At 37.7% G+C, this 12,938-nt stretch overlaps 1 pseudogene; it reads right to left on the bottom strand.

The window, feature by feature from the left end:
• Positions 1-2,672: 2,672 nt before the first annotated feature.
• On the bottom strand, positions 2,673-9,975 carry LOC131492417 (enhancer of rudimentary homolog; annotated as a pseudogene).
• Positions 9,976-12,938: the final 2,963 nt, after the last annotated feature.

A 12,938-nucleotide genomic window follows, 5' to 3' on the forward strand; every position in this document is an offset into this window, starting at 1 on the left:
ACCTTGGTTCAAGAGGACTTTCAGGCATCACTCCCTGTGCAATGTGTGAGTGTGTTCCCTCAAGTGGGGTTTATAAAACAAATCACTTAGAGTCAATCTAGTTTCCCCATTGAGTTCATTATTAAAATTATTTTACAATGAAATTTTATGGCATAAATGTATTTTCACATATTTATATGATACATACTTAAATATATATTTGTACTATATATTTGTCAATATAGATTATTGACACTGTAATATAAGCATATTTATAAATGATTCTGATGGAGATTACTTTTATAAGTTATATAAATCATTCTAATGAACAAAGTAAGAATTTTTTTTAAAGTTTATGTATTTGTTTTGAGAGAGAGTGAGAGAGATCTGTGTGTGGGGAAGGAGCAGAGAGAGGGAGAGGGAGAGAATCCCAAGCAGGCTCTGCACTGTCAGCATGGAGCTCAATGTGGGGCTTGAACTCATTAACCCTGAGATCATGACCTGAGCCAAAACCAAGAGTAGGGCACTTGACCTACTGAGCCACCCAGATGCCCCCAAAGTAAGCACTTTTGATGAGTGAAGGGATCAAACTGATGACTGGACATTTGAAACAATTGGATGGGATTTTACTTTTCACATTTGCCTTGTCTTTGTTCCTACAATCTAATCCTTTAATGAGAGGATCCACCCTCCCCCTGTACAACTGATTGAGGTTATTTATTTCATACTTAGAAGCCCCCTCCTTCCATATTTACATTGGGCATTTACAATGCTGAAGTGTATCTCCTAATCTCTCCTAATCTTTTGTCTAATTTGAGTATAGAAGGCATATATATATTTTTTATTGATTTGGATCTCACAAGTTTAGAATTTGTGAATTTTCAGAGGGTCACTTTTAGAGAAATAAAATTCACTTAATACTTTATCGAGATAGGGTTGTGAAATGTTTGTCCACTTAAGAGAACAAAGCAGCTTTAAGAACTTTGGGAACACCCATTTAAAAAGAATTAATTGCAACTTAAGGCATATCACTACAGTTCAGGCTGAATATTTGCTGGGCTCGTCAAAAAATACTTTCTGTAAGGGTCTAGTACACCTCACCTTTAGCCTAGGTTGAATTATGTAGACTAGTTGAAGGTGATAAAAGCATATGACAGTGATTTTTTTCCTGCCACGGATTTTCCCCAATTCAGTCTGGCTTTTTTCCATTGTGTCTGAGTTAGAAAGGTATGACTGCATTGCAATATTCGATAGTCCTGGTTTACAATACTACACTTTACCAATAGGTGTCACTGTCTAACACATGATATATTCAAACAAAATTCTTACATGTAGAGTTCCAGGTTCCATAATCCTGATCAATTCTGTACTTTATCGTGGGGAAGGGTAGACACTTTGAGCCTTAAATTTCCGTAAAGCAAGGACTCCAGAGACTGGTGGGAGCCGAGGAAGCGTTTTAGCTATTTCAGGAAGAAGTTACGTGCACTGCAGAGATCTTGAACAACCCCCACCCCCTCCCCGGCATTCAGAGATCTGTCACCAGCTGACGATCCAAGTACGTTTCAATGATTGCTTATTGAGGTTTGCTTTATTTATTTATTTCTCACTCAGGCAAGGCCTTCAAATAATAGTGGAGGGTCAAATTAATTCAAAGTCTGTTCAGGGTTCAGAAAGGTTTTTGTCCTGCTACACATAACTGAGTCAGGATACCCCTGCTCAAGGTTTTCATCTTTGTCCTATATCAGTGGTGATGTGTAGACAGGTGTTCTGTGATACATTAAGGAGTTGGCCTTGAACGCTTGACGATACAGGCAATATTTACCGATTGGAAAGAGAGAAGGGAATCACTGTTGGGTCAAATTCACTGCCTGAAGAGTTGAAGGCCTAAGTAGACTTTCTTCTCCATGATACAAGAGGAAAAGTGGCATTTTCCAGTTTCAGTAAACCTTTTGGAAAAGTTCTTTTTTCTTCAGCTGCTTTTTGAAAAATAAAATTGTTATGGAAGTTTTGAGCATACATAAAATTAGAAAAAATAGTAGGATAAATCTCCATATGCCTGTTGCCCTGATTCATCTATTATCAGCACATGGTGGGCCCTATTTTATCCACACCGTCTCTCCTATGCCTTACCCCTATCTGTTGGATAACTTGGAGTAAATAGTACACACAATATTACTTCACTCGTAAATATTTCAGTATGTATCTCTAAGAGATGAGACACTATTTTTTTAAATCACTATTACAGCTTACCCCCCCCACCTCAAAAAACTACTTAACATGATTTCTTCTTAAAAAAAAAAAACAAAACCTTAAAGAACATTTGTTTTTCACTAAGACCTGATCTTGAAGATACAATGAAACTGTCACTACTCCCACCCCAACTTGATCAAGTGTTAGTATGGTGAATGTTATAAAGCAGATATGAATAGTTTGAAGGACTGGAACCAGTATTCACTGACAAAAATCAACTTCTGTCTATATTATTAAAAGGTTTATGTTAAATAAAAGTTGGGGGCAAGGGGCCATGGGGATTTCAGATTGACCAAGGTCCTCCCATTTCATCGAATACATTCAATTCTGGCTAGAGTGTACACAATGGAAACAGGTTTCCTAGAACACAAAACTTCCCCTGCAGCACACTGGACATACCTGTGTTCCAAGCCCACCCCCAACCCCCAATGCCTCCTACTCAACTATTTCCTGGCATGTTGGACCTGCCGACAAGGGAGCATGTAGATTTTCTCTTTAATCCAGTCCTTGTTATGAGGTTGGCATGCCTGGGTATTAGCTCTGCAAACAAGGCAGCTGAGGTCTGCCAGATCATCGATAAAATCAACTGACTGATATCATATGTGATAGAGGGGCTGTTGGGATTCATTCTCTTCGGATGCTCTTCATAATTTTACAAATGCATTCAATGCCTTCATTCACAGATTCAAAGGTAAGTTCTGCCTTCTGGCCTCTTGCTAGGCTGTACTGGCAAAATGGTGTGAGACGTGGCCCCAACCAAACTCTTTCTGCTGCTGCTGCGGATGCCACCACTACATGAAACACTATTTCTTTAATATCATTAAATACATTTTCAGTATTCACCAAGTTTACCTTATTTTTCCATAACATTTTTTAAACTGACTTGTTTGAATGAGAATTCAAATAAAGTCCATGTATTGCATTTGGTGTTTCCTAAAATTCTTTAAATCTATAAATTTTCTCCTCCCCCTTTCTCTTTTTTAATGCATTTATTTGTTGAAGAAACTGGATCTTGTGTCTTATAGCATATCCTACACTCTGGGATTAGCTGATTTCATCCCTGTGGTGTCATTTGACATGTTTGTCTGTGTATTTCCTTTGTGTATTTCCTGTAAACTGGTAGTTACATGTAGCTAAGATCCTTGATCATATTCAAATTCAATGTTTTGGTAGAACATTTCATAAGTGTTGCTGTGGACTCACTATTATATCACATCAGAGGCATCTGATGCTTGACACACTTTCTTTTCATTGTATTTTATTTTATCTTATTTGATTTTTTGTCATGTTAAGATTGACTGGAGGTTTCAGATATTTTCAGCCTGACCCATGCATCATTTCCCAGATGGTTTTAGCAACCCTGGATGACCATTGTCTATAGCTATTATTTCATTAGGGGCTACAAAAGATAGATATTTTAATTTAATCATTCCTTTTGTAATTACTAAGTGGAATTCTTCTATAGAGAAGAATTACTTTTCATCAATATTTGATTACACTAGAATCTAGTTAGTACACGAACGGTGGGATAATTTATCCCCCTTTAGAAAATCTTAGAATGAGAGGTTCATGCCCTAATAAACCTTCAAATGGAACCACTGATTTTTAAAAAATATATCATTATAACCTCATAGATTTTTTTTAACTTGGCGTGACATGTATTGTATGTTTGTATTTTTTTTTATTTGAGTGTACTTGACACATTGTGTTCATTAGTTTCAATGCACAAGGCAAGAAATAACAAGTTTTGGGTAGGATGTGGAGAAAAAGGAACCCTGGCACTCTGTTGGTGGGAATGTAAATTGTTACATCCACTGTGGAAACCAGTATGACCTCATAGATTCTTAAAAAACATATCTGATTTAATTCGTTATAGTTATTATACTTTTTGATGCACAAACTATCTCATCTTTGGCCAGTGAGAGTCCCTTTCACTTGGCTCCTATTATCTCTTGACATGACCTCAGTGAATGTGGATAGCTTCTTTGCTTTCTCGTATGACAGGATGTTGTAGGCTTATATTGATTTGTTGCACCAGACCTGGAGTCAGCCATCTTGCTGAGGATTTCAGCGTTAATTTTTATTATTATTATTATTATTATTATTATTATTTAGAAATGGTATTTAGAAACCACAATCTGGACACTAGGGGCACTCCTTGTCACTGAGTGAGTTATTGCTAACTAGACTTTCTAGTTATTGCTTCTAGAAGAGTTAGGTAATAATTTTTTAAAATTATACCATGAGTATATTTTAACTTGGTTGAAATGGAAGTCTACAAACCTCATTGTTCTGTATTTCCTTTAACCATGCTTCAGAATTTTATAAGATTCAGCTTAGGGAAAATTGAGTTCATGATATTTAGTTGGGTTTAGTGAGTTATATCTATGTGATTTTTCAATCACTATTGTGTAGTTAAGCCACTGCTGGCCATCAGTGTATGAATGCCCTCTATGGTTCCTGGAAACAGAAATATGGATAGTAGAGTAAAAGCTAGGCATGCAATGCATGGAACTGGAAGCTGATCTCTGGAAAATTCATTCAGTCATCAGATGCGTTTAATTGTTAGTGGAGAATTTGGTTCTCATCAAAATCTATTTTCAATGGAAGTGCTGTGCTGTCCGGGAATATATTTGATAATGTATACAAATGATAATATATGCAAATTAAAAAGCAGCATATATTTTTAAAAATTTATGGTAATCATGCAAAATAGAACTTATCAAAATTCCTGTTTGTAGGGCACAAATTTACAACAGAACTATACACAACAAAAGCATATTTTTGTAATGCTGCATATTTTATGCATCCCAGTTATCAATAATAAAATTGTTTTGATTCCAGAAAATATTAAATTTTCATTCTATTCTCATTGTAAAAATGGATATTAGAAAGTGTAGGAAAGAATATCCAACGGAAAAAAGACAGTCTCTTTAACAAATGGTGCTGGGAGAACTGGACAGCAACATGCAGAAGAATGAAACTAGACCACTTTCTTACACCATTCACAAAAAATAAACTCAAAATGGATAAAGGACCTGAATGTGAGATAGGAAACCATCAAAACCCTAGAGGAGAAAGCAGGAAAAAACCTCTCTGACCTCAGCTGCAGCAATTTCTTACCTGACACATCTCCAAAGGCAAGGGAATTAAAAGCAAAAATGAACTATTGGGACCTCATCAAGATAAAAACCTTCTGCACTGCAAAGGAAACAATCAACAAAACTAAAAGGCAACCAACAGAATGAGAAAAGATATTTGCAAATGACATATCAGACGAAGGGCTAGTATCCAAAATCTATAAAGAACTCACCAAACTCCACACCCAAAAAACAAATAATCCAGTGAAGAAATGGGCAAAAAACATGAATAGACACTTCTCTAAAGAAGACATCCAGATGGCCAACAGGCACATGAAAAGATGCTCAATGTCACTCCTCATCAGGGAAATACAAATCCAAACCACACTCAGATATCACCTTAACACCAATCGGAGTGGCTAAAATAAACAAATGAGGAGACTATAGATGCTGGAGAGGATGTGGAGAAACGGGAACCCTCTTGCACTGTTGGTGGGAATGTAAACTGATGCAACCACTCTGGAAAACAGTGTGGAGGTTCCTCAAAAAATTAAAAATAGATCTACCCTATGACCCAGCAATAGCACTGCTAAGAATTTACCCAAGGGATACAGGAGTGCTGATGCATAGGGACACTTGTACCCCAATGTTTATAGCAGCACTTTCAACAATAGCCAAATGATGGAAAGAGCCTAAATGTCCATCAACTGATGGATGGATAAAGAAATTGTGGTTTATATACACAATGGAATACTATGTGGCAATGAGAAAGAATGAAATGGCCTTTTATAGCAACGTGGATGAAACTGGAGAGTGTTATGCTAAGTGAAAGAAGTCATACAGAGAAAGACAGATACCATATGTTTTCACTCTTATGTGGATCCTGAGAAACTTAACAGAAGACCATGGGAGAGCGGAAGGAAAAAAAAAGTTAGGGAGAGAGCCAAACTGTAAGAGACTCTTAAAAACAGAATAAACTGAAGGTTGATGGGGGGTGGGAGGGACAGGAGGGTGGGTGATGGGCATTGAGGAGGGCACCTGTTGGGATGAGCACTGGGTGTTGTATGGAAAACAATTTGACAATAAACTTCATATTAAAAAAAAAAAGTGTTCTTACATAAAGAGATGATAAAAAAAATTGCAGCAATACTACAGAGAAGGTAAATATTACAAAAATATCTTAGGGCAGTTATTAATTAATAAGAATATGCTTTTTTTCAGATTCTGACAGTTGAGTATTTGTTAGGTATTAAAATTTGGGGTTTATTTTTGGCGGGGGCGCCTGGGTGGCTTAGTCGGTTAAGTGCCCGACTTTGGCTTAGGTCATGATCTTGCGGTTTGTGGGTTCGAACCCCGTGTCAGGCTTTGCACCAACATCTCAGAGCCTGGAGCCTGCTTCAGATTCTGTGTCTCCCTCTCTCTCTGCCCCTCCCCTGCTTGCACTCTGTTTCTCTCTCAAAAATAAACACTAAAAAAATTTTAAGCTTTGGGTTTTTTAAAAATTCTTATTTATTATTTAAAAATTTAAAAATTTTAAGTTTGTTTGTTTGTTTATTGAGAGAGAGACAGAGACAGAGAGAGAACGTGGGAGGGGCAGAGAGATAGAAGGGGAGGAGAGAATCTCAAGAAGGCTTCACACTGGCAGCACAGAGCCTGATGCGAGGCTCGAACTCATGAACCTGAGCTAAAACCAAGAGTTAGTTGCTTAACTGACTGAACCGCCCAGGTGCTCCATATTTATTATTATTCTTTAAGTTTGCTTCACACCCAGCGTGGAGCCCAATGAAGGGCTTAAACTCAGGACCCTGGGATCAAAACCTGAGCTGAGATCAAGAGTTAGACGCTTAACCAACTGAGACACCCAGGTGCCCCTAAACTTTGTGTTTTTGTGTGATTTTTCTTCTCAATAGAAACAAATATGTACTTCCATACCAAATTTTGTATTGTAGTTATATATTGTCATTTTTTTTAATTTTTAAAAATTCTTATGTTTATTTGTTTTGAGAGAGAGAGAGAGAGAGAGAGAGAGTATGAGTGGGGGGAGGGGCAGAGAGAGAGGGAGACACAGAATCAGAAGCAGGCTCCAGGCTCTGAGCTATCAGCACAGAGCCCTACGTGGGGCTCGAACTCACAGACCACGAGATCGTGATCTGAGCTGAAGTCGGATGCTTAAGTGACTGAAACACACAGAAGCCCCTATATTTGTAGTTATTTTTTTAGGTAAGCCCCTCAAATTGTAGAAACCTCAGACTCCACAAAATCTGGAGCTGCTGAGTGTTGGTTATTCTTTCTTTCTTTATCCTCCCTCCACTTTAAAAAAATAAAAAATCAGGTGTAATTAGTGTACAGTGTTATATTAGTTTCAGGTATACAATATAATGAATCAAGGGTTCTATACATTACTCACTGCTCATCATAAGTGTACTGTTAATACTCTTCACCTATTTCACCCATCCCCCACTCACTTCCCCTAGGTAACCATCAGTTTGTCTCTATAGTTAAGAGTCTTTTTGGTTTGTCTCTTTTTTCCTTTGTCCATTTGTTTTGTCTCTTAAATTCCACATGTGAGTGAAATCATATGGTATTTGTCTTTCTCTGACTGACTTATTTAACTTAGCATAATACCCTCTAGATCTATTCATGTTGTTGCAGATGGCAAGATTGCAAGATTGCATTCTTCTTTATGGCTGAGTAATATTCCACTATCTATATCTATATTATATATAGATATATATTATATATATATAATATATATATATTATATATATATAATATATATATTTTATATATTTATATATATATTTATATATTTATATATATATAATAATATATATATTTTATATATATATATATGGGTTGTTTCCATATGTTGGCTATTGTAAATAATGCTGCACTAAATATAGGGGTTGTGTGTATCTTTTTGAATTATTATTCTAATTTTCTCTGGGTTGTTCTTTATTTAGACTCTCCTAGTTTTAGCCCTTCTCTCCTTCTCTGTCCATTTTGTGCCCTGGAGCACAGGGGCAGATTGTCATAGCTGGGCTTATGTGTTGTGCTCTTTGACTTCTAGATGGGTTGAGCCAGAGAGGTACCAGCTAGAGTTGAAAAGGAAAGAAAAAGTTAGTATATCTATTTCTTTTGCTTTTTTCTTGTCTCTCACCATTGTTGGAACAGTGAGTGTGCTTCCCTAGGCATCAGAACTACTTGGTGGAAAGCTTTTTCTCTGTGGTTTCAGCTTGTATGGGGCTGTGATAACACTATTTTCTTCCTTTTTCCCTTCAGGCCTTGAATGTAATGGCATTCTCCAAGATGCCCTGCCATCCTTGTTGATTTCATTAATCCTCTTCGCATTTAAGTAACAGTCCTCTTGTTAAGTTCTTTCAGTTAAACTTTTCTGAGTGTGCCATTTGTTTCCTGCTGGTACTGAGATAAGTGAGTAGGGAAGGCTGGGATGGGGAATTAGTTGAAGCTTGTTGGCTCCTTTTTTTTTTATTTAAAAAAAAATTTTTTTTAACGTTTATTTTTGAGACAGAGAGAGAGACAGAGCATGAACGGGGGAGGGGCAGAGAGAGAGGGAGACACAGAATCGGAAGCAGGTTCCAGGCTCTGAGCCATCAGCCCAGAGCCCGATGCGGGGCTCGAACTCACGGACCGCGAGATCGTGACCTGAGCTGAAGTTGGATACTTAACCGACTGAGCCACCCAGGCGCCCCATTGTTGGCTCATTTTGATACACATGGTACTTCAGCTTGCACTTCCCTTTTTGTCTGAAAGCTTTGCTGTATCCGGACCCTGTCTACGGCATGGGACCCTTTGCCAAGGCAGGGATATCTTGTGCTTAGGTTTTAGGCTTCATTGGGATGCCACATACCCACTTTCCCTAAGGGCATGCTTTCTCCTTGGGATGTCAACACTGAGTAACATGTGAGTGATTCCCTAAGATATCTGTATTCTATTCTCTATATAGTGTTTAGAATTATTCCCCTTTTGCTGCCTGTTGCTCATATAGGTACATCCCTCTTTTCCTTCTTCCTCTAGTATCTTTAATATAATATATGCAGCTGGTTTTATTATTTCAAGTAACTTACGATCTTACAGAAATCCCCAAGGGAGGATACTGAGGATCAGAATGAAATGGGTAAAAAGAAAAATATAAGGAGAATAACACAAACTAAAGTTCCGTTATTATGCCCCCAGACCACCCGGAATTGTTGCAGGGTGTTTATTATGTGGTACAGAGTGTTTCTTGGAGCCCACTTGGGGCAGATCTTGGCTTGCTTACTTTTGGATCCATATTCTGTATTTATCTGCCCTGTTCTGTACTACAAGAAACTATATTTTTCAGGGCTCTAGCCTTCTAGTATCTTTGTAGGTTTGACCAATGGACTACACTGGCATAAAGGAGACCCAAAGAGGGAGAAAAGACTTCTCTCTTCTTTGCTTTTGGTAGCATCTCTGGCAGCATTCCTGTGCCTCCTGTGTGGTTCCAGATTCTGCTGGAAAATGTCTCTCTTTATGGCTCCCTTGGGAAGGCCCACTATCACCCCATTTTGTACCCAGTGACCTCTGCTTGTGGATTTGGGAACACCACCTCTTCTCTGTGTTTCTCCAGTCCTAGGGAAGTGCCATCTTGTTCTTGTTGCTGATCTCTGGGATGTCTCACCATCTCCAGTTCAGCTCCTTATTTTTTTTCATCACTGGTTCAATCAGTTCCCTATATTAAATTCTATCTGTTTGAAATACCTTAAATGGTTTATGTTTTCTGATTGAAATCCAAATGATACATTGTGTTTCTTCCCAAAGGGGGAAGTTGTGTTTTGCTAAAATCCCATCTTTGCCAGAGATTTGCTGTATTAAAAAAAAAAAAAGAAAGCAACCTGATCAATGTAATTTAAATAAAATGAGATTTATTGCAAATATTTACTGCTCATGAAATCCAAGATTTATTGCAAGCACACAGAAAATGAAATCTGTTCTACTCTCTGGGCAGGCTCAACCTTCAGGTGATAGTATGGATAAGTAGATCAAACTAAGCCACAGCTGACTATTTTACTGCAATCTCAGATAAAGTTATACAAGGCTTCTGGAGAAAACCCTTCCCTCTCTTCAGTCTATGGTTAGTTTCCAGTAGTGTTCTTAACAAGGGAGAAAAAAAAGGAAAAAATGTGGTTGTGTAACTATATTATTTACCATCCACTTAGACTTCAACAGAGACTATGGGAGAAGTAACAGATCAGTGGTACCCAGAAGACTTTCCATAATACAGGCTTATGTTAACTTTCAAATTTCAAAATCTGTTGCTTGCTGACTTCATTTTATCCTATGTAATTAACTCCTCTCATACATCTTCCAGACCTCTTTTTAATTTTTTTAACTTTCTTCTCATGTAATTTTTCTATTATAGCATCTTTATCATGGGGAAAGAGCCTTATGTCCAGGACAAAAAGAATGGTTATGCACAGACCCCGTAGTCCATTTGGTCAAACTGTAGCTATAATTGTGAGGTATCATTTCATTTTATGTAAACATTCTCCAGTTCCCCCTGCATTGGTTTGACCATTTTTGTAATGTTTGAAGAACTTGAAAATGTCCTCAATTTCACTGACTATCCATGTTTTATTTTTAATTGTTCCTTTCTTCCAATGAAATACCTGGTCTATACTGCTTTCTCAAATTATGTTGTGGAATGGGTCAGAAGCCGGGTAATAGGGGACTTCAGCAGAAGGAGTCTGTGGTTTCCATTGTGATTGCCCATGATTAATGTGTCTCTGCTCCCATCTGCCTCTAGTTCTGGCTCTTAGTTTATAAGAGCTTATAGCGTGGTAGTAGACAGCCTGGGATCAAAAGTGTGGGAAAGGGGCTCTTTATTCATCACTCTGCTCTTGTCTCTTAATTTATACCTAGCTGGTAAGAGATTTGATCATGATCTTTGTTATTTGACCTTTCCTTCCCTCCAAATCACGTCAATTGTCACGGTCTTGCTGAACCCCCTTTCTCTTCTTTACTTTATTACACAGGTGTTGTTGGTCCATATAGGCCTTCCAGAATGCTGCCAAGGAAGGGAACCTGGAACTGATTGTCTCTGGTGGGGCTGACCTATGGACTTAAAGTCCCTGAACCCATAATGACCACCATTTCTTTGGATCTGTTTTGAGGTTCTGCAGAAATATAAAGCTGCTAATCAAAGTTACTACTAGTCACTTGTTTATTGGTCAGCCCATGCTTATTAAATAATTGCACAAAATCTTTAGTGACCAAGGTAAGGGCAGTGATGTCTACTAATGGCTAAACCACAGGTATCAGGAAAGGTTTGGAAATAGCTGCAGTTACTGAACTTTGATAGGGGTCACATGTGGACCAGGGACTAAGGCAGTGGACATTACCAAAGAACAAGGGTCTAGGGAAGATAACCTTCATGAATGCAGCTTTTGCTGAGGTGCTACCCTCCTATGTCTTCAGATGGAGAACTAGAGCCACTTTTCAGGTTATGTAAGTCTACATGTATTATGGCAAAATGGCCAGGTAGAACTACTATCCTAAATATTTATAATGGCAAAATCAAGCTTGTATTTTGTCAGAATGGACTTTGGTGAGACATTATGCAGTAATTAAAGTGATATGTGGGTGTATGTGTATGTATGCAATATGCTTTTCCAAAAGATACTTGAAAAGTTTAGGAAGAATGGACAGTGTTCCTACCCCAAACTATACAGGGTAAGGTCCATTCCTTACCTACACCCCCCAGCCTCAACATTGGGGTAGGACTAAATGTAAATGTAGATCATGGTGGACTTTGGTTGGAAGACCAGTTACAGATCTGTTTAGATCAGTTAGAGAAGAAATGGAATGTGAACCATAAGACCTATGTGTAGAAATAAAGGGACAATTTCCATATAACAAGATACCTGATAAACATACTGCTGTCAAGTATTTTGGCTGAAAGCAAAGCCTCCTTAAAAATCAACTGATGAACCACCCCTCCTCCTCATTAAAGGCCATCAAATAGAATGATTTCAGACAGGACCTGAGAATTTGAGAAACCAGGAATCTAGTACATAATAAAATGGAAATTTAGAGCTGATTAAAACCTTCATGGAATATAGAAAAAGAAGGATCAAAGAGTATTGAAGCAGAAATCTGAATTGTCATAGCAGAGATCTTTTACTTATGACATGACTACAGGTTTCCACCAGCTTGTTATCAAGCTGAAGTTAGACATTACTATCATATCCTTGATGCATAATATTTATAGTTTGTGGTAGATAATGATATATAATTTTATTATCTCCTTTAGCATCATTTCCTATATGGGTTCAGATATTTGTGATTCATCAGTTTTATTGCCTTCATAAATTCATGAGTTAAGAAACCCGTCCAAGTGTTGCTGAAGATAGAAATCAGCACCAGATGATCTTGGGAGATGTCAGTGAAGAATCCAACTCTCAGAATGTTAAACCCAGGTTGGGAGAAGCCCACAAAAAAAAATGTTGCTGTAGTGTGGCTTATTTCAGACTGTGTATGTCACAAGTCACATATTGGAAGTTTCCATTGGAACAAGTGGCTAGAAACAGTTGTTAAGTTGTAGCAAGCAAAAGAATTTGATATTGGATGCTGTTAACATTTAAAGAT

The sequence above is a fragment of the Neofelis nebulosa genome, chromosome 13 (assembly GCF_028018385.1).
Source record: "Neofelis nebulosa isolate mNeoNeb1 chromosome 13, mNeoNeb1.pri, whole genome shotgun sequence".
Lineage (NCBI taxonomy): Eukaryota > Metazoa > Chordata > Mammalia > Carnivora > Felidae > Neofelis > Neofelis nebulosa.